This window comes from Papio anubis, chromosome 2, assembly GCF_008728515.1.
Source record: "Papio anubis isolate 15944 chromosome 2, Panubis1.0, whole genome shotgun sequence".
NCBI classification, from domain to species: domain Eukaryota; kingdom Metazoa; phylum Chordata; class Mammalia; order Primates; family Cercopithecidae; genus Papio; species Papio anubis.
Window position 1 is genome coordinate 7,951,720 of NC_044977.1, and position 23,320 is coordinate 7,975,039.

Genomic DNA, 23,320 nt, shown 5'->3' on the forward strand with positions numbered 1-23,320 from the left:
AATCAATTAGTTTGAATAGAATCCTAGAATTTTAATTTATGTATATCATCTTTCTTATTATTTCTATGCTTGTTTTCTTACCTTTTTGGGATGACTTGAATTTTTTTTTTTTTTTTTTGAGACGGAATCTCACTCTGTCGCCCGGGCTGGAGTGAGTGGCGCAGTCTCGGTTCCCTGCAAGCTCTGCCTCCCGGGTTCCGGCCATTCTCCTGCCTTAGCCTCCCGAGTAGCTGGGACCACAGGCGCCGCCACCACGCCCGGCTATTTTTTTTTTTTTTTTTACATTTTTCGTAGAGACGAGGCTTCACCATGTTAGCCAGGATGGTCTCGATCTCCTGACGTCATGTTCCACCCTCCTTGGCCTTCTAAAGTGCTGAGATTACAGGCGTGAGCCACCGCTCCTGGCAACTTGAATATTTTTAGATTTTCATTTTAGGTTATACAATAATTTTTTAGATGAATTTATTTGCATACATTTTTAGTGGATATACTAGGGATTAAAATATAACTCCATCAAGTTTGATAATCTACTAAGAATAACATTTTTATGCCTGATAAAAAATATATAAATCTTGTACTTATACTTAATAATTCATCCCCTTCCAATCTTTCATATTCTAAATGTAAGATATTTGTGTATGTATATATACTTATGAAATATATATATCATATACTTATGAGATACATATGAGATATTTATATACTCATATATACTTATGAGATACATAGCTATAAGTACATAAGTTTTAAGCTCCACAAGGCATTTTTATTTTGCTTTTAAAAACAATACATACATACACATAATATATATCATATATTATATATTATATATCTTACAATCTTATAAGATACATATATCTCATATATACTTAGGAGATATATACATATGTATATATATCTCATAAACACCTATGTTTTAGGCTCCATAAGGCATTTTTATTCTGCCTTTAAACAATCAAATGTTGTTAAAATTATTAAGATAAAAATATATTATTTTATTCACAAATTTGCCTTTAATTTTATTTATTTTTTCAGATTAAAACGTTTCCATTTCATATTATTGTCCTTTATTTTAAGGTCATCCACAGTAAAGGTTTTCTGACAAAAGATTACTTTGTTTCTTTTATCTAAAAATATCTTTATCTCAATTTCATTTTCAAAAGATATTCTTAGTGGATGTAGAAATCGATTTTTGTGGCACTTTAAGAATATGTTGTTCCACTGTCTTCAGAATTTCATTATTTCTGATAAGAATCAATAATCATGCAAACTGATATTCTTCTAGATATAATGTGCTGTTTTTCTCTGGTTGCTTTTAATATTTATCTTGATTTTCTCTTTATTTGGGTTTAATAGTGGTTTGATGATAAGCCTCAGTGATTTTCATTTTCTTAGTTTAAACTCTATTAGGTTTTGTTAGACTTCTTGGATCTGTAAATTTGTATCCATCACCACATTTGTAAAAATTGCAGTCATTATTTTTCCAAATATTGTCTCCACAATATATATCCTACTTATTTTCACTATTTCAGACTCCAACTACATTTATGTTAGAATATGATATTGTTCCATATGCCCCTAAACAACTTTATTTAATTTTTGACACTTTTTGTCTACTCTTGAATTTGCATAAACAAATAAAACACAAAACAATTTATTAGTCAATGCTTATATAAATGAATATTAAAGCATCTAATGTTATGTTAGATGGGATTTTATTATGATTTGAATATCAAATTTTAGCAATAGAAATGATGACATTTATTAATAGTTTGGTATCATATTAGGAAACTTCAATCTGCCTACTAATTTTATCCATTTATGTATTAATAACCTAGAACAGAGTTTGGCAAACTCTGGTTCATAAGTTTGTCATCTGCTTTTTTAAAGAAACTACTACAGAAATTTATTTATTTATATATTTCCTATGGCTGCTTTTGTGCTACAATGTCAGAGTTAAGTCGTTGCAAAAGAGACTATAAGGACCAGAAGTCTGAAACATATACTATCTTGCCCTTAAAAAAGAAGTTTGCCTACTCCTGACTTAAAACGTAGGCGAAAACATATTTATATGGAAATTTTAAGCACTCTCTCTTATTATAGGAAACACAAAATATAAACTGTCTTTAGATTAATTTGCTGGTTATTCCTTATTAATAAGTTAATATCTAATGAATATATGTTTTCCTTATGACAAGCATTACATTTTTATCTGTTTTATAAGCAAAACATATTAAAAACATTTTTTCAGATCTAAAAGAAATAATAAAAAATGACAGTAATTAAGTGGTTGATTAGTTTAGTGAAATTCATATATACTAGTCATTGCTTAAGGAAGAAAACATATGTTTAAAAAATTGACAAGAAGATAGAAAATATACTAACACTTGGTATTTTGTCTGTTTTCAGGGATAATGAACCTTAAATATTAAAATTTTATTTTGTAATAAGTTAAATATATAGAGAGAATTTATACTGATAATAAAAATATGTTTTTTTAAAAGCATGAGAAAAAGCTGAAGACCATTAGTGATCCTATCAATAGAAAATAAAATTATGAAACGACTCTTTTTTTTTTTTTTTGAGACAAATCTCACTCTGTCATCCAGGCTGAAGTGCAGTGGTGCGATCTCGGCTCACTGCAACATCCACCTCCTGGGTTTAAGCAATTCTCCTGCTTCAGCCTCCCAAGTAGCTGGGACTATAGGCGCCCACTACCGTGCCCAGCTAATTTTTGTGTTTTTAGTAGAGACAGGTTTCACCATGTTGGCCAGGCTGGTCTCAAACTACTGACCTTACGTGATCCGCCCTCCTTGGCCTCCCAAAGTGCTGGGATTACAGGCATGAGCCACTGGAAAGAATTGTTCAAAACGAATGAAAGTTAGCAGACATAAGACTCTATAAATAAGACTCTTATAAATAAGAGTTCAAAAGGCTTAATTAGAGTTTCAGGTAATAAATTTTATTATCACATAAAGACTCTCAAAAATATTAAAACTATTAACAAATTTGAGGGAGAAATCTCATCCATATATTATGTTTGATTACAGATTAAATCAATATGTCATTTTACAAGAATAAAAATAAAATTTTCTGAAACTATTCAGATGTAAGACAGAAAATAACAAACCAAATACCGCATGTTCTCACTCATAGGTGGGAATTGAACAATGAGATCACTTGGACACAGGAAGGGGAACATCACACACACCAGGTCTTGTTGTGGGGAGGGGGTAAGGGGGAGGGATAGCATTAGGAGATATACTTAATGTAAATAACGAGTTAATGGGTGCAGCACATCAACGTGGCACATGTATACATATGTAACAAACCTGCACATTGTGCACATGTACCCTAGAACTTAGAGTATAATAAAAAAAGAAAAAAAAAAGAAAATGCTCACGTTTGGATCATTACATCAGGAAAAGAGTTGGGAAAATACATAAACTCAGATCTATGCCTGACAGTTTCAATAGCAAAAACTTTATTACATCCACATGAAAATAGATTCTAGAACAAAGAATTTTGGACTGGAAACTCAATCTCTTCATTAAAACAGTGAATGGAAACTGATAAATGGAGACCCTATGTCAAGTGTCCAAAAGTCAATGAAAAAAAGATCACTTAAGATTGTAACAATGACTGACTGTGTATACATTTCTTTTACTACTACTTGCTATATACAAGTCATATTTAAAGGATTTTCTATAGGTCAAATGAATGAAGTCAATAAAAGCTAACATTTTTATTGTGCTTAATCTACTTCAGGCACTATTCTAAGTACTTTCAAACATTAATTCATATAGTCTTTATGACAATCTTATGTTGTCAAGCTTCACATTTTGGCAATGTCTCTATTTGCCTAGACCCACACTGGGGTCCTAGAAACTGGTCTTCAACTACTGCCCTACACCTAAATCCAAATTTTGATGTGATAAATATTTAATTTTGCAAAATTTTGGAATGTACAAGCCACCCTTGTTTTTTATATGAACTGCAATTTTGGGGGTCCTCAAGAGCACCATCCAGTGTAATAATTCATTAAGACTCACAGAACTCACTGAAAGCCATTATAAACACAATGACTATTTAAAATATGCCATTAAAATCAGCCACAAAAAGAGATGAATGGGGAAGAGTGCAGGAGGTTTCCAAATATGAAGCTTCCAGTAGTACTCTTCCAGTGATGTCATGCACAACACTAACTGCTCTCAGCAATGATGTGTAGCAATATGCATGGAGTATGGCCAACACAGGAAGCTCACCTAAGCCATTTTTTCCAGGTTTTTTTTTTTTTTTTTTTTTTTGTTTTTGGATTTGATCTTGTAGACATCACTACCCATGTGGCTGACCTTAGCCTCCAGTCTCTCCAGAGGTTAAGTTGACACCTTGTGGCTCAGAGGTCCCACCATAAATTATTGTTAGCATAGACTATTAGGCATGACCCAATCCCCACAGGTAAACAAAGCCACTCTTATCAGGCAGGATATTCAAAGGACTTAAAGATTAACTCTCAGAAAAAAAGAGCAAAAACTGGACCTCTCTTTTGGAGAGGTTAATTTTTTCCTACATTAGTCCACAGATATGATGCATCTGTATTGGGCTTTAATCGATTGCATAATTATGTTAGGTAAACAGGAAAATGCCTTTTCAGATTTTCTTAAATTAAATCTTAAGAATACTAATGACAAATGCACAAAAATCGTATGTAGTTTCACATTCCATCTTAACCAAATATGCCACCTTTTGAATGCGGCAAAATTAAATTATTTTCAAATTATTGTTATATGACTTCAAAAATGTCCCGCACAATTTGATGTGCCTAAATAATAAGAACTATCCCTGGAAAGAGAAATATACACCCGAAATGATTATTGCAATTTATTTTCCTCTCACTTTGCTTCCAAACCACTTGTAAGAAAGATATAACTTAACAATACAATAACAAGTAAGGATGCTGCAATTTCATGTCTTGGGAACTTAATATCTTTCTTAATTATGAATACAACTCTTATTAACAATATATTTGGAAGAGCTGCAAAGGACATGTATAAACCCTTACTTTGAAGTCACTATAAAGTAAAAGAATGACAAAGTAGGGTAAGTGTAGTGCAGAGTAGAAAAGCTATCTTGGCACAATTGTCACTGCCTCATAAAATTCTTTTTTCCTGACTTTACAAGTGAAAATTTAAACGTGAGTATACCTTTAACTAAGCTTAGTATGCCAGGCTAAACATGGTAAACTCTATGTGTTGGTGAATAAATATGTCTATTGGTATTATTATATGAATGTCCTTAAATAAAATATGTTTCTAATTTTAAATACTATGCAGAGTGTGGTAATGTGAAATTTCCTTTCAATATCTGTAGTATAGCTGTTAGGAAATAGTAGCTGGTAGCGTTCTGACTTCTAGTCTTAATAACTACTTTCACTGAAAATAAAATGCATCATTTTGGACATTCATTTTCAATTTTGTCTGCCAAATGAAATGTTATCATTTACAAATCAATGGAGTGATCTGATCAAACACAAATTCGATTATACTCTCTCTTCCACGCTAAAATTTAAACCTACAATAGCACATAATACATAATTCAAAGGTATTCAATTTTTGCAGCATTTCCTACAGTGCACAAGAAAATTTCCTTTTGCAAGCCACTAAAATCCAACTAATTGGATATTTTATTTAATACTACCTTCGTTAAGGTTATATTTATCATGTTATTGATCACCTTTCTCATTTTGTGTTAACAAATTCAAAGTAAAGAACTCATACTTTTTTGATATTAACTATTTTGTTCACTGAACCTCTTTTAAAAGTATATTTATTTTTCAGAGATGTCTCATATAGGTAATTTCAGAGGAGCAAATATTATGTAGACGTCTTTGTCTACCCATGTGTAATATTTGGATGCCTTAGCCAATATCAAAATCATGTACGAAGACTAATTTTAGAATAAAATTAAGTATATGTGTTCAACTTATAAATTGTGATAAACCTAATGCTATATTATTATACCATTACATGACATTATATATTATTTGTTCCTTATTCTTATATTTAAAAGTGTATATATTCTCCACAGTAATTTATGTTGTCTGATTTGTTGTCTATTGTAATATTAGAATAAGAAAACCTTTTATCTTTACAGTTGAATTGTTGTTTTTAATTTTTTTACTGTGGTAAAATACACATAACATAACTTTTCCATTTTAAGCATTTTAAACATACAATCCAGTGGCATCGATTACTTTTACAATGTCATATATCCATGGCTTGTATTTCCCAAGATTATACCTCATCCCAATCAGAGACTCTACCCGCAAACAATATCTCCTCCTGTCTTTGTATGATTACGTTTTATTTTAAGTATCTGTTTATAATCCAATTTTGTTTAATGCTTAATTACTGTACACATAAATAAGAAGACTTTTGGCTAAACCATGAGCCTACAATTTCTGTTTATTAAACTATAAAAATATATTTTAGAAACTGCTGAAAATATATCTTAAACACACTGTGGTATTGTGGGCAGGGAAGGGAAAGGATGTCTTGAGGTCCTGGTAAACATTGGTCACACAAATGGTGTTGAAGGAATACATTTTGAATTAAATTCATTTAGATACATGCTATAGGACTGCAATAAACAGATATCCAAGAACTTCCTCAGGCTTCTAGAAAGTGCTAAACATTTATCGTGGTAACTATTCCAATAAGCATCTAATAATAGAATCAAAGACTTTGTCACCACCTATTAGTTTCCTTTCCTTTTTACAACACTCATTCTGCCCACACTTATCAAAGGGCAACTATCAGATCCGCATATCTGGCAACACTTTCTTAAGTCCTCTACTGTTAACTTAGAGAATCCAAAATAGAGGCCGAGGTTAAATAAGAACCACACATTGATGCTGCTAATTGTGTCTTGCCACAAATATCGGAAAAGTACTTAGTTCTAAAACCATGAGAAGAAAATGGATTTAATCAGAGACAACATATTTGCCCTCTCAAAGATTTTTATTTTTATTTTTTGGATGAAGAAGAAACAAATGTATTTGTTTATAACAAACTCCATACAGGCAAAATTGGGCCAACTTCAATACCATGGAATATCCTTGTTTGCAACAAATAATCACTTGGGTATCACAGCAGGAGAAAATGCTTTATTTTCTAATTCCTAAGTCTAATTTATATTCATTTTGAAATATAATTTATTTGCATTATTATTTTCTACTAATATGGCTACTCAACATAGTTGAACAGATAGAAGCATTTTTGTTTTTCCAGAAGACCAATAGAATTATAGTTTGTTCTAATGTTTATTTAAAAGTGTTTTCATGCCACATTCTATACATTCATCTTTTAAAAAGTACAAAGATTTATTTTTGAAGTATACAACCAATAATCCTTCATTTTCTTTCATAAATTGTAAGAACTGTAATGAAATTACCTACATCTGATATACTTTGATTTTATTTTTTAAATTATAATTTAATTTAAAATCAAATTATAGTCTAGTACTCAGTGGAATCCTCCTACCTGTCCCTGAGCTTTGACATATAGAAAAATCCTCTATCTTATAACTCAAGCCAATGTGCCTGTATCTGAGTCCATTTGTCCTCCAAACCAAATTTGCTAGTGCTCGTGTTTCTCCCCTCAGATTGCCGAAAGGAGTGATTATCTGCAACAACTACCCCATTGCCTAGCACAGAAGCCTATGTTTCATGATTCACTGACCCATTTCCTTTTCTTTCTGCAATATCTAACAAATCACAGGTGGATTCTATCTTCTAAAACACCCTATTTTTCTCCTAGCACTTGCCACTAATCTGGTTATGTTGTCATTAATTCGTCTTTGAACTGCTGCAAATTATCACTGTTTTCTTCGTTTCCCAAACTTTCGACAAATCATGTCATTGCCCCTCCTTAATAAATATTTAAATTAATATGTAACCACGTCATTGTTACCAAAGTACCATATGTCTTCTTATTTTTTCCACGGACATATTATTTAATCACATAATTTTTACAAAGCATTGAGATTACATATTTTTTTCTTTGTTTAGGTGTTTAAGGACATTATCCCTTAATAGATCACCTTTTTTAAGACAGGTGGCTTCAAAAGTATCCTGGATATTTTTCAGTGCCTGGAAATGAAAAAATAGCTTTGGTGGGCAGGGCACAGTGTCTCACGCCTGTAATCCCAGCACTTTGGGAGGCCTAGACAGGTGGATAACCTGAGGTCAGGAGTTTGAGACCAGGCTGGTCAACATGGTGAAACACTGTCTCTATTAAAAATACAAAAATTAGCCAGGCGTGGTGGTGTGCGCCTGTAGTCCCAGCTACTCAGGAGGCTGAGGTGGGAGCCCAGGAGGTGGAGATTGCAGTGAACCGAGATCACACCACTGCACTCCAGCCTGGGCAACAGAGGGAGACTCCATCTCAAAAAATAATAGTAATAATAATAACAGAATGAAATAAAAAGACGTGTACTTCTCTCCTTACCACTTACCAGCTTACCAGAGGGGTAATATTGGCCAAGTAACTAGACTATGCTGTACCTCAATTTTCTCACCTGTAAATTGGATGTAATACTAAAATATATCAGGCGGGGTTGTTGTGAAGATTACGTAGTTTAATATGTAAAAGTACATAGAATAGTGCAGAAAACTCATAAGCACTATGTAAATTTTAGCCATTATTTCATAAGTAGCATATGAAGACAAGGAATATTTCTTATTTATTATTTTTTCTTTCTAAGCAGAACAGTAATTCTTACAGGGCTTATGCTCCATGAATATGTGTTAACAGATATGTCCTCAACTAAGTTAATTAATGCTTTAATAAATTCAAGAGAAATAATTATTATATAAAACAATAGATGTTACTCTCCCACCCAAAAAATTGGAAAATATAATTCTATAATACAGAATTATTATCCAAAAAATTATATAGTCTTAATGTGCGTAATGATTATATGCTATAAATATATCACATAAAATGTAGTTATCTTTTATTAAGTCCATAATCTTGTTCAGAAATTATACATAAGCAATTTTATTTCTATTATTTTTATAATTGGTTGCATTTTTACTCAAGATAACCAAGCTACCATGCTATTTTGTATCCACAGGCATTATGTTTCCAGGCATACAGATTTCTATCAATTATCATTAAAATAATAATTAGTATGGAATTCTTTCTCATCCTTTATTTTAGAAGGCATAATCCTATATTACTCTGATATCATTATGGGCCTTGCACATAATTAAACTACATATATTCATGGTGCAATTTCAGCACTGCTCTCAAAGTCCTTCTACAAGTAAGAACCCCACTATGAAATTATAAAGCAAATATGGCCTAATGTGTGAGAAGCGCAATATTACATGATTAGTTTCTGTAAATGTATTTTATCAGACTCTTCTCAAAACACTACCCTGAAGCATTTTCTCTAAATGAATGGCAGTTTTTTATTATAGAAAAACAAATGAGAAGAAGTAGATATTTTGGAATGTGAGGCAGTCTCTTGAAAAGTCTAGATCAAAACAATAAAGTTGCAGGTAGCCAGACAGCAGCAGGGGATGCCTATACACAGTAAAATTTAACAATTTCTAGTTACAGATTTATTAACTTTTTCACGAGAGTGATTGATAAATAAGCTATAACAAGTAATCTTGCGCAAGCTTTCTCTTTGCCATTCCAATACTGTGCTTGGCTAATCTCTGTTCACCTATAAGATGTCACCCTGGGGAAGCTGTCATCCTGGATTCTCTGTCCTACTCTGTGCTATACTGCTTAATTGGGGTAAAACAATCTTACATTATCTGATAAAATTCTAAATATACTTTCCATAGAGACCAAGCCAAGAGCTATAATTAACAATAATGAAAAGGTTGCAATCAATACTATTCTTCTACTACATCAAGGTAAATAGTATTTTTGAACTGGCCTCGACAACTCATCTCCACTGACAATATCCTTTCTTAGAATAAGACAATCTGCATTCCAAATTACTAAATTTCTTCACCAGAAACTTTTAGAACATATTAGAAATGTACATTGAGGATATTCCCAAAATGATATCCAACAATTAAAAGTTTGTACCATGATTCTGGCCACAATACAATGAACTATTTATTAGCTGTTACTGCAATGAATTCAGTGGCTGAAAAAAAATTACTAAGCCTGAGTGTTTACAGCTACTTTTAATTTCTGATTAGTCCCTATTCTTTTAGAAATACAAAGACCAGGCCCAGTGACTCACACTTGTAATCCCAGCACTTTGGGAAGCCGAGGCAGGAGGATTGCTTGAGACTAGGAGTTTGAGACCAGACAGGCAACATATTATGGCCTCATCTCTACAAACACTAAAAAATTAGCTACGTGTGGTGGTTCATGTGTATATTCACAGCTGTTAGTGAGGCTGAGACTGGAGGATCATTTGAGTCCAAGAGCTGGAAACTGCAATAAGCCATGACCATGCCACTGTACTGCAGCCTGGGCAGCAAAGTGAAACTCTCTCTCAAAAAAATAAATAAAAAAAAAAAAGAAAGAAAGAAAGAAAAGAGAAAGAAGAAAAAAGAAAAAGGAAGAAAGGAAAGAAGAGAGGAAGAGGGGAAGGGAGGAAGAGACAGAGAAGAGAAGGGAGGGAGAGAGGGAAGGAGGAAGAAATTAAAAATACAGAAAAAGTTAAATATATAAAATTTATTTGTATGAGTATTGGTTAAATTCTTGAAAAGGGGGAATTTAGAATATTAAAACAGATTAACTAGATTTTTACAAATTATGGCTAGATTTAATTTACCAAGAATATCATTGCCAACAAATAACATACATTATTAAATTCTAACAGCTGGGTGGTGGTGAGAAGGGAATTAATCAATACATAAATCAATAATGAATGAAGAAAATAGTATTTTAGTGTTCAGTAACTATGTCAGGCAAAACTTAAAAGCACTATTACAACAATTTGGCAAGAAAATTCAGTTATTAAAATATATTCACTAAAGCTCTTCCCTTCGTCTAAGAATCACGCTGCAATTACTTTACTACAGTACCTCTGGTTTTGAACTTTTATTAGCTGTGAAAAAAAGCACATTGGGATTATTGGTCAGAGTTTTTCACAGTTATTTCCACATCACCAACTCCTCATCAATCAAGAAATTGCCATTTTTTTCCATAGAGTATATTGAAGTTCATATTGTCTAAATGTCAGTGAGAAAAAGACTTAATTCTCCTTGGCAAGACGATCATGTACTTTCACTCTTGCTCCATAATTTTCAGCCATTATGGCACTTTCATTCTGGAAATGTGTGCACACATGAAGCAGCAGTATAGATTGAAATGGCAGAGGCTTTCTAATAATCCAGAGAGATGAAAATCCCCAATGTGCTGTGAGCAGTATCTGAATGAAACAAACTCCAGCATTTAATTCATGGGAATAATTTTCAAAGTTCCCTTGAATTGTCCTGACAGTTTCTATGTAAATAATTCAACTTTACATGTTAAGAACATTTCTAAGCATGTCTGTATTCAAAAGATGATTGTATTATCAGTAACATATTTCTTGCTTTATGAGTTTTTACAAATAATAAACCCAAATATCCTTGTCATTAACCAATATGTTATATCTCTGAGACTTTTATACTAATTCTAAAATAATGGAAATTATGTTTGTATTTCGTCATTGGGTTTCCTTAGGCTCGCTGATTTTTTTTTAAGTAAAGTGCAAGGATTTTTATGTATTTTGTATCCTGCATCTACTCTTTAAAAATTGAAGTATTCATGTATATATCCTTTTTTTAATATATCACAGAAAACTTTATGCCACCCAATAATGTTCATAAAGATTTATTTGACTAATTGCCTAATTAATATAAATCCTACTTTAAAAATTTCACAGGCCTGTGCAAATCCATACTGATAACTTTATTAAAAATATAAGCCTGTACATGAATGTATGTATGTATATATAAATATACTTGCACATACTTAAAATGTAGAACTTAATCTATTTTAGGAGCTAATCCATAATTTAATACATTCGGATGCATATGGAAAGTAGGAGAAGGTGTTTCTTCATGATATTTAGTGCAAGAGCACAATGTGTTGTGTTTGTTTAGCACCTGCTGTGCCGCCACATGCCAATCCACACTCTCTTCATCACCCTCACTTGTACAAACAGCAGAAAGAAGGGACATTGAGTAGGATGATTTTATCTGGAATGAATATATCTCTTTATGTTAAAGTACATAACAGCACTTTAGGTCACTTACAAACTCTGCTCATTTTCAAGGTCTAGTACATCTCTCACCTTTTTTTTTTAATGCAGAATTCCAAAATACTGATAATCCCCCCTGAAGTTTCCTTTCACAGAAGTGTAATGCTTTTAAGAATTAGTAAGTTCCCCAAACATGTCCTTCCTTAATTGACCTTCAGCATCTTTTTTGATTGTTTAGTTCTAAAACCTCGACTGTTTTGTATGGTTCCATATCCCCATATCTGTTCTTTTTACCTGATATTTTGAAGATGGTATTCAAGCATTTTTTTAGTATTTTATATGTATATGGAAAGGGACAATGACTGAATGGAATATTTCCAGATAAGGCAATCTGACTGTAGAAAAATATGAAGAAGATTTGAGAAACTTATCATATTTAATTGAAAAAGATTTAGAGGGTAATTTGATCACTCATTGATATCATTCAAAATGTTCTTCATAGATAAGAGGGTAGATATATTCTGTGTTGCTTCAGAGAGTCATACACGAATAATTGAAATCAATATACAATTACATTTTTGAGGAAGGAGAGTGTAGCCTATTATCTAAGTACCAATTAGATCAGTGGATAGCTTGGAAATTGAACAGAGAACAAATAAGAAAACATATCAGGAAGGCATAAGGACTAGAGGCATGAGAAAGGATTTTTCATTAGTCAATTAATGAGTCAATTTATTAATATTCCAGAAATCAAGAGACAATAACACAAAGATGTATTACTTTTCTCCTCCCTCCAATTACCACTGTGCTGTTCTCAGCCAAGCTGAGTATCTTCCCTACAGGCCTCCTGACTGAATGAGACTTAGCAGCCCAGTGGAGAACAATGGGAACTCTCTGAGTTCTGTCATTAACAAGGCAAATGGTCCCTCAGTTACTTCTCTTGTTCACTGTGTCTGAAAAACCAAGTTCACATGTTAACTCATATTTTCGGGATTTTTACAACTTATTTCTTAACTCCACAGGGAACGTAATAATCAGTGTTCCTGAAAACATCTGTTTTAAGGTAAAACTCTAAATGGCTAATTTAGAAGAAATAATGAAATATGCTAAATACAAAAACACAATGATAGAAAGGAAGGAAGAATCAATATTTGAGAGATATTCAGAAACATTTGAATTATGGCTGAATATTGGAGAAAGTAAAAGGAAGTTGTAAATTTTGTTCTTTCTCACGTATTCTTCAATACAGGTCATATTACAGAAGACAAATATTTGGTGAGATGATAAACCGAGTATGGAATTTTACATGTCTGTGGGAAATTTGATTAGGAGATGGAACAAGTAATTGTGTATATAGATCATGATATGAATAGGAAGTTCTAGATTTTTAATCAACAATAATTGGAGAGTGAGTATAGAAGAGATTGTACATATGAATAACTGGTATGAAAGAGAGAATTCAGAATAATTATACTGGAGGAGAAGAGAAAACTACTGAGAATGTTTGCTTATAACATCAGACATTTAAACCTTTGGCAGAGGAAGAGAATCAGTCATGCAAGAATAGAAATAATGAGTAAAGAAAGCAAAAAAAAGTAAATTGTCTAAGTATTACAATTTAGAGATATTTCAAGAAGGATAAAATGAAGAAAATTATTTAACAATTGAGAGATAGTAAATAACATGAAATATGAAAAAAGTTTCCCAGGATTTAGGAATAAAGATATCATTGATGCTTTGTTTGAACTATAATCCTGTGGAAAAGACAATTTATTAATGGGTATGGCTTTTAATCATTGTTCTATGCACATGTTTATTTTTATTTATATATTTTCAAAATTTTTATTTTAGGTTTGGGGGTACACATGAAGATGTGTTACATAGATAAACATGTGTCATGGGAGTTTGTTGTACATAATATTACATCACCCAGGTATGAATCTCAGTACTCCATAATTATCTTTTCTGCTCCTCTCCCAACCTCCCTCCTCAAGTACACCCCAGTGTCTGTGATTTCCTTCTTTGTCATTTAGCTCCCATTATAAGTAAGAATATATGGTATTTGGTTTTCTGTTGCTGTGTTAATTTGTGATATGGGTTGGCTGTGTCCCCATTCAAATCTCATATTGAATTGTTACCTCCTATAATCTCTACATGTCATGGGAGGAACCCGGTGGAAGGTAATTGAATTATGGGAGTGGGTTTTCCCCATCCTGTTCCTGTGATAGTGAATTAGTCCCACGATATATGATGGTTTTATAAAGATGAGTTCCCTCGCCTGCCACCATGGAGGATGTGCTGTTGCTCCTCCTTCACCTTTTATTATGATTGTGAGGCCTCCTCAGCCATGTGGAACTGTGAGTCCATTAAACCTCTTTTTCTTTATAAATTATCCAGTCTCATGTATTTCTTCATATCAGCATGAAAATGTACTAATACAGTTTGCTAAGGATGATAGCCTCCAACTCCATCCATGTTCCCACAAAAGACATGTCTTGTTCTTTTTTATGGTTGTGTAACATGCAAAATTATTTATTGTGTATCATAAATGCTTTACATAACTTTTATTTAGAAACTATAGTTAATTTTTACATGTATAACTATTTGTAAGTAATGTTTTTAAAGACAGAATATTAATAAGAATGAGGAATACCTCTGCTATTTTTTAGCTCAATATTATAGTATTTTAAATTTTCCACTATTAGAAATAATACTACAATGTACGTGTCTACATATAAATTCTTCTGTAGTTCCTATATCTTGACAATAATGTTCCAGACAGGATTAGGAGTATAACCAAAATTTTGAATTAGCAATATAAATTATATAACACAAGGGCCCCAATGTATTTTGCTAAAATAATTTTCTAGTATCCAATACTTATTTATAATTCTGTCAATGAATTAATGGCATTTTTATTAGCATTGATAAGTTTTTTGAACATTATATCTTAATAGTTTATAGAATATGAAAAGATATACAATAAAGACAAAATAGAATATTTGAAATAAAGGCAAAAATTAATCACAATAATGTGTTAATCTATAAAGGTCAAAAAAACGGATATTTCGGAGGGGAATGGGAAATTAACAACTGCTAGTTGCATAACAATAACAAAATTATGACACAGTCAACATCCCAATTTTCAAATATATTACAGTGTATTAAAGTTCATTAATCCACAAAGTACAGAAAGCTAGAAAACAAAGAACAATTAAAGTTCATTAAATCATAAAATGCAGAAATCTAGAAAACAATATTTTCCATAGGATAAACAGATTCATGATCACTGAGAAGGAGGAAGTACTTCAAACTTGAATTGCTGAACGTTTTATAAAAAAGGTAAATCATGACAAGACTTTCAAAATTTCATATAACTTTTTTACTTAAAAACATTAAAGATTGAGAATCTTTCATTTTGTTTCAAAACTATGAATTTAGTACCCCAATAGGATAGTTCAAATGTTTACTTTAGAGAGGCATGTGAATGTAGATGTTAGTAGCACAGATTCTAAAGTGGCACTCTCTCTCTTCATATCCAGATCAGCTAACCTCTAGCTCTGTGACCTTAGACAAGTTATTGAAGCCATCTTTTCTTTTGTTTTCTCTTGCATAAATTGGAGAATATAATTGTATCTGCCTCTTCGAATTTTTATGAAGATTAAAACTTTAACATGCAAAAATGGTTCAGAATGATGCCTGACACATGTCATCTGTTATATATAGATTGCCATTATTATTATTATTATTATTACTGTCATCATTCTTATTACTACAAATAAATCTTAGTGAAAATAAAATTTTAAAATATATTATAATAAAATGGAAGAATAATAAATTGATGAATTTAAATTCTCGTCTAAAGGTAAAGGGGAAGCATCTGGATATTTTCAATAGAGATGTGACCATACAAATATTTGTCTGATTTTTACCAAAATGAATTTGACAATAGTAAACAAAATAGTTTAGCAATAAATCAGTTAAGAGTTAATGAAGAAATAGGTAGGGATAGCAAATACGGGAAAAAACAAGGCAAAGATTGCAATATCATTCTCAATAATTTTTCCTAGTATGTGCATTGAGCACAAACTACACAGCAGATATTCTACATGCAAAGAGTTATCATCTCAGACTGTTCTTTTAGAAAAAATAAACATCTAAATGTCCATTGTGACATCAGATCACAGGCTACAAAACAGATGAAACCAATACACCTGCTGTTTAAAATGTCAAAGCTCAAATACTTTAATATTTTATAAACTCTGTTGTTTCCAAGACCTAATACATGAAAACGTCATTCACCAATTCTATACTTATCTGTATAGCAGCACTTAGCAATCACATTGATGCCCTTGGGATAGTCTCCCTTCTTTATCTCTTAAAATTGATTCTCTCTTCATGACATTTGCACCTTTTTTGTTATAGGATATGGATTTTAAAGGAGTCTTCAGTCTTCCTCAAACTTGACACCCAGAGGATATATCTTAATTAAGTTTCAATAAAATGTTTCTTTTAGCACTTTAGATTTTATGAAAAAGTTGAGCACAGTAAGACCATAATGAAATGCAAATTTCTTTAATGTTAGCTGCTGAGTGTGGGGAAAAAAAATGTTTATAGCAGTAACCTTCATATGGCCATCAATATCTACGCAGAAGCTAAATAGTCTTTGGTCTGCCCTTGTAGTTCTTGTCTTTATTATTTCACAGTGAATATGCAGAATATAAAAGCTATTTTGCAAGAGAGAAAACTAAAACATATATAGCTTCTCTTTTCTGGTAGACTGCGCATTGTTAAAAACCAAAATGACCTACTAATTAAGTCAAATATAAAATTAACCTAGTAAAAATATTATTTAGCCCAATTATCACAGGTAAACAAAAAAGCAAGCTGATTTATTATTACATTTTGATTTAATTATTACTGTTATTAAACTGACTGCTTTGATTTAAGTAAATATAAGTTAATGTAATTAAAGAATTAATATCATCTTATGAAAATTAATCTATTTGTTAAAATAAAAGAAAAATAATGTGGTAATTGAACCTAAGACTACTTTAAAAAGTGAAGTCTATTAAAAATATTAATGTGGTGATAAGTTTCTTTGATGTTCTTCTTGCCTCATATACTCCACATAGAGCTGAAGCGTGCAGTTGTCTAGAAATGTCAGTGACACAGAGAAAAGAAAAATCCCCAAGAAAAGTGGCAAAGGGGGGCAGTTTAGCAATAAAAAAAAGAAAAACAAATCTGTTAGATGATAAACAATCTACTCCAACAGTACACCATAAATATCAGTTGCACCACCACCTCCCATGCCAGGAAAGTGAAACGGGTAGCTGAGACCTCCACCCTCATGATGGTATAATGAGTTATCTTACAGACCCCCCAGAGGGTGTCAGCGAAGGCTTGTAGAATATTCTGGTACTTTACCATCACATAGAGCTAACTAGGAGACCCTCAATGTGGAGATTCCATGACAAGACAAAATTTCTACACTTGCCAAGCAACAATCAGGAGCCCCACCACCCTGCGTGTCAATTAGAGGCCAAGCAGTGAGCCTGGACTTTTATGGCCAGTTGGACATGTCAAGATGGTGATCGCCTTTGCTCTTCTAAAGTGGCATTGAAAAAAGCTAGCTAAAACAGAAGGTTTAGTTAAGATTCAGTCTTATAGCATAATGCCTAAAATCGGGTTTTAAAAAATCTTCTAAAAGTAACATTATTTAAGCTGATGAATCATAGTTATATACATTTATGGGATAAAATGTGATCTTTTGATGCATGTATACAATGTGGACTGATTAAATCAAGTTAATTAGTATATCCAACCAGGTCTTGATATAAAATGATCATGTCAAAAACTAGGAAAATCTCAAACTGAATGCAAAAAGACAATAGATGGCATAATTGATATGGGGGAAATGCTAGAATAATCTGGCAATAATTTTAAAGCAGTCATGATTAAAAAATGCTTCCATAATTACAAATTTTTGCAACAAATGTGAAAATAGAAAGCCACAGCAGAGAAATAAAAGATATGAAAAAGAACTAAACGGATGTTTAAGAACTGAAAAATATAATAATCAATATAAAAAGTTCAGTGGATGGAAAGAGGAAAAATTGATAAACTGAAGAATAGAAAAATAAAAATTAACCAATGCAAATACTTGAGAAAAAATTAGACTAAAAAATGGAGACTTAGGAACTTGTAAGAGGATAACAAAAGATCTAACATTCCTGCCAGTGGAATTACAGGAGGAGGAAAAGATGATAGAGCTGAAGAAGTACCTGAAGAAATTAGGGCTGAAAACGTTCCAATGTTGTCCAGAGATACAAAGCTACAGACTTATCATGAATGAAGCAGTGTGTTACTTTTTTTCTTTTCTTTTTTTTTCTTTGAGACGGAGTCTCGCTCTGTGGCCCAGGCTGGAGTGAGCGGCGCCATCTTGGCTCACTGCAAGCTCCGCCCCCCGGGTTCCCGCCATTCTCCTGCCTCAGCCTCCCGAGTAGCTGGGACCACAGGCGCCGCCACCTCGCCCGGCTAGTTTTTTGTATTTTTAGTACAGACGGGGTTTCACCGTGTTAGCCAGGGTGGCCTCGATCTCCTGACATCGTGATCTGCCCACCTCAGCCCCCCAAAGTGCTGGGAGTACAGGCGTGAGCCACTGCACCCGGCCAAGCAGTGTGTTACTCTTAGTGAATGGAACTGATGCTTACTTGGGATATAGACTTGCATTTCCTGCATGTAATGCTTCTGGGAAAAAAAAAAAAAAAATATATATATATATATATATATATATATAAAATATCAATTGGTTTACAGAATGCTTGTCTACCATTATGGTATGCCAAACTGCATTGCTTCTGATCAAGACATTTACTGCACAGCAAATAAAGTCTTGTAATGAGCCCATTCTCATAAAATTCACTTGTCTTATCATGTGTTCCTGTATTCTGAGGTAGCTGACTTTATATGGGAGGAAAACAGCTTTTTGAAGACTCAGTTACAATGCCAGCTAGGTTAGAATACCTTGTAGGGCTGGGACAAGGCTCTCTAAGAGACTTTATGGTCTTTGAAACAGCATCCAAAATATAGCGCTACTTTTCCAATACACAGGATTCATGGGTCCAGGAGTCAAGGAGTAAAAATGGAAGTGGAACAAGTCACTGTTGCGCCTGTTGACCTACTAGCAAAATATTTGCTTTCTGTCCCCATGACCTTATTCTCTGCTGCCTAGAGGGCTTAGTTCCAAAGGAAGGAATGGTTCTAGCAGAAGATACACCATAATTTAATTGACCTAGATGTTAAGACTGCTACCTGGCAATTTTGGGCTCCTCATGCCTCCGAATCCACAGGCAAAACAGGGAGTAACTGTGGTGGCTGGCTGGATTAATTCTGACTGTCAAGGTAAATTAGACTACTATCTTTGAAATGGAGATAAGAAAAAAGTATATATAGAAATCCTTTAGGGTGCCTCTTAGTATGACTATTACCTGTGCTTAAAGTCAATAGGAAGCTGCAATAACCCTATTCAGGCAGAACACTTATGGCCCAGAGCCTTCAAGAATGAATGTTTGAGTCACTCTTTTAGGTGGGAATTACAAATTTGTATTACAGTTTTTAAGTATTATTTACATTATAGAATTTACATTACAGAATATCAAAGAAAAAAGTGAACATCATTCATGGATTTACATTCCCATCTAGGGAAAAGATTAATGTGTTTTTATGCAGAATACTATATTATGTTACGTAGAAGTGTGATCCTGCCATTGTTTTTATTTGAAGATTAGGTATTAAGGAGTTCTATATGGGTTTCAAGCTACAAAGGCATGGAATTATAATGGTTAATTTTATATGTCAACATAACTGGGACATAGCACCTTGATATTTGGTCAAATAACACTCTACCAAAGATCTTTGTGAAGGTATTTTTAAATGAGATTTACTCATTAAGCCTTGAGTAAAAAAGATGATCCTTCATAATGTAGATGGACTTCATCAATCAGTTGAAGTTCTTAAGATAAAAAGACCAAAGTTCCTGGAGGTAAAGAGATTTCTGCCTCCAGGTTGTAGTCAGACTTGAGCTACAACAGCTCCCCAGGACTCTAGCCTACTGGACATCCTACTGGTTATATTTCTCTGGAGAACTTTAACACATCACCTAAGTAAAGTTATAGAAAATTTGTCTTTTGCGATTGCCATATTTCATGTAGCAGAATGTCTTGCAGGTTTATGTGCATTGTCACGTGTGTTAGAATTTCCTTCACATTTTCCTGCTGAATCTTGTATTCCATTGTTTGTTGTCTTAGTCCATTTTACATTGCAATAACAGAATACTGTAGACTGGATTATTCATGAAGAAAATAAATTTGTTTCTCAGAGTCCTAGAGGCTGGGATGTCCAATATCGAAGTGCCAGCTTCTGGTGAGGACCACCATGGCAGAAGTTGGAAGGGCAAGAAAGTACAAAAGGGTAAACAGGAAAGTGGCCATGATCACTCCTGAACTCACTCCTGAAGTAACACCATTACTTCATTCATGAATGCAGAGCTCTCATGACCTAATTACTTTCAAATTCTCCACCCCTCAACACTGTTGCATTGGGGAATGAGTTGACAACAAATGAACTTTGGGTGACACGTTCAAGCCAGAGCATATGTAAATAACACATTGATTTTATTCATTCATCCATTTTAAAGAACACTTTGTTGCTTGCACCTTTTGGCTCTTATGAATAATCCTGCAAAAAATAACAGTGTACAAATACCTATTATTGCCTGATTTCCATCCCTTTGAGTATCTACCCAAATGTGGAATTTCTGGTTCAAACAGTAATTCTAGTGTGAACTTTTCAGGAATTGTCATACTGTTTTCCATAGCAGCTATAATATTTTATTTTCCTACTAGTAGTACGCAAGAGTTTAAACTTCTCCACATCTTTGTAAATACTTGTGATTATTTATTTTTTAAAAAATAATGGCGATTGTAATGATATAAAATAATATCTTTTGGGAGCTCTTTTTGTATTTCCTCAGTGATCAGTAATATTAGTCACTCTTTCGTGTGCTTATTAGTCATTTATATGCCTTCTTTGGAGAAACATCTACTCAAAGGCTTTATCCAGTTAATGTGATATACACATATTTTTATGTTGTAGGATTTTTTTTTTCATTTTCTGGATATTAATCATCAGCTGTAAAATTGATAAATATTTTCAGTCCATAGGTTACTTTTTCACTCTGTTCAGAGTGTATTCTATATACAAATATTTTTAATTTTGCCTGGGCTTATGATTTCATATCCAAGAAATCATTGCAAGATCCAATGTCATGAGGTTTCCTCAGTTTTCTGTTAAGAATTTTATAATATTAGTGCACACATTTAGGTCTTTAATCAATTTTGAGTTAATCTCTGTATATGTCATAAGGTAAGATTCCAACTTTATTATTTTAAATATGGATATACAATTTCCCCTAAATCATTTGTTTAAAAGACTGTATTTTTTTTTTCCATTGAATAACACTAGTGTATAGAACACATATGTGAAGCATTATTTCTGGAATCTCTATTTTATTTCATTAGTGTGTATATATGTCTTTATGTCAGTACTACAGGTTCTTATAATTATTGCTGAATCCATGTAGTAAGTTTTAAAATTAAATGTGCAACATCCAACTTTTTATTTTTCAATATAGTTTTGGTTATTACATGTCCTTTGAGATTCCGTGTAAACTTTGTAATAAATTTTGTCATGGTTTCAGCAAAACATCATTGGAATTTTGACAGTGATTTTATTCAATCTGTAGATTGCTTTAAGTAGTATTAATACCTTAAAAATACTAAGGCATCCAGTTTATGAACATGGGAAGTCTTTACATTTATTTTTGTCTTTAATTTTTCTTAACAGCGTTTTATCTTTTACCTCTGATATAGTTTGGCTCTGTATCCCCACCTAAATCTCACCCTGAATTTTACTTTCATAATTCCCACATGTTGTGGGAGGGACCTGGTAGGAGATAGTGAAACGTGGAGGCAATTTTTTCCATACTGTTCTCATAGTAATGAATAATTCTCATGAGACCTGATGGCTTTATTAGCAGTTTCTGCTTTTGCATCTTCCTCATTTTCTCTTGCTGCTGCCATGTAAGACGTGCCTTTGCCTCCTCCCATGATTCTGAGGCCTCCCCAGCCATGTAGAACTGCAAGTCAATTAAACCTCTTTTTCTTTCCCGGTCTCAGGTATGTCTTTATCAGCAGCATGAAAACAGACTAATACAGTAAATTGATACCAGTAGAGTGGGGCATTGCTGCAAAGATACCCAAAAATGTAGAAGCAACTTTGGGACTCAGTAACAGGCAGAGGTTGGAACAGTTAGGAGGCCTCAGAGGAAGACAGACATCTCGGAAAGTTTGAAACTTTCTAGAAATTTGTTGAATGGCTTTGACCAAAAGCCTGATAGTGATATGGACTATAAGGTCCACGCTGAGGTGGTCTCAGATGGAGATGATGTACTTGTTGAGAACTGGAGAAAAGATGACTCTTGTTATGTTTTAGCAAAGAGGCTGGAGGCGTTTTACTCCTGCCCTAGAGATTTGTGGGACTTTGAACTTGAGAGAGATGATTTAGGGTATCTGGTGAAAGAAATTTCTAAGCAGCAAAGCATTCAAGATGTGACATGCGTGCTTTTAAAGGCATTCAGTTTTATAAGGGAAGCAGAGCATAAAAGTTCAAGAAATTTGCATCTTGACAATGCAATAGAAAAGAAAAACCCATTTTCTAAGGAGAAATTCAAGCTGGCTGCAGACGTTTGCATAAGTAACAAAGAGCCAAATGTTAATCCCCAAGAAAATGGAAAAAATATCTCCAGGGCATTTCAGAGGCCTTCATGGCAGCCCCTCCCATCACAGGCCTGGATGCCTGGGAGAAAATGGTTTCATGGTCCAGGTCCAGGGTCCTCGTGCTGTGTACAGCCTAGGATCTTAGTGCTCGGCATTCCAGCCACTCCAGGCATGCTTGGAAAGGGTCAATGTAGAGCTTGGGCCGTGGCTTTAGCGGGTGCAAGCCCCTTGGCAGCTTCCATATGGTGTTGAGCCTG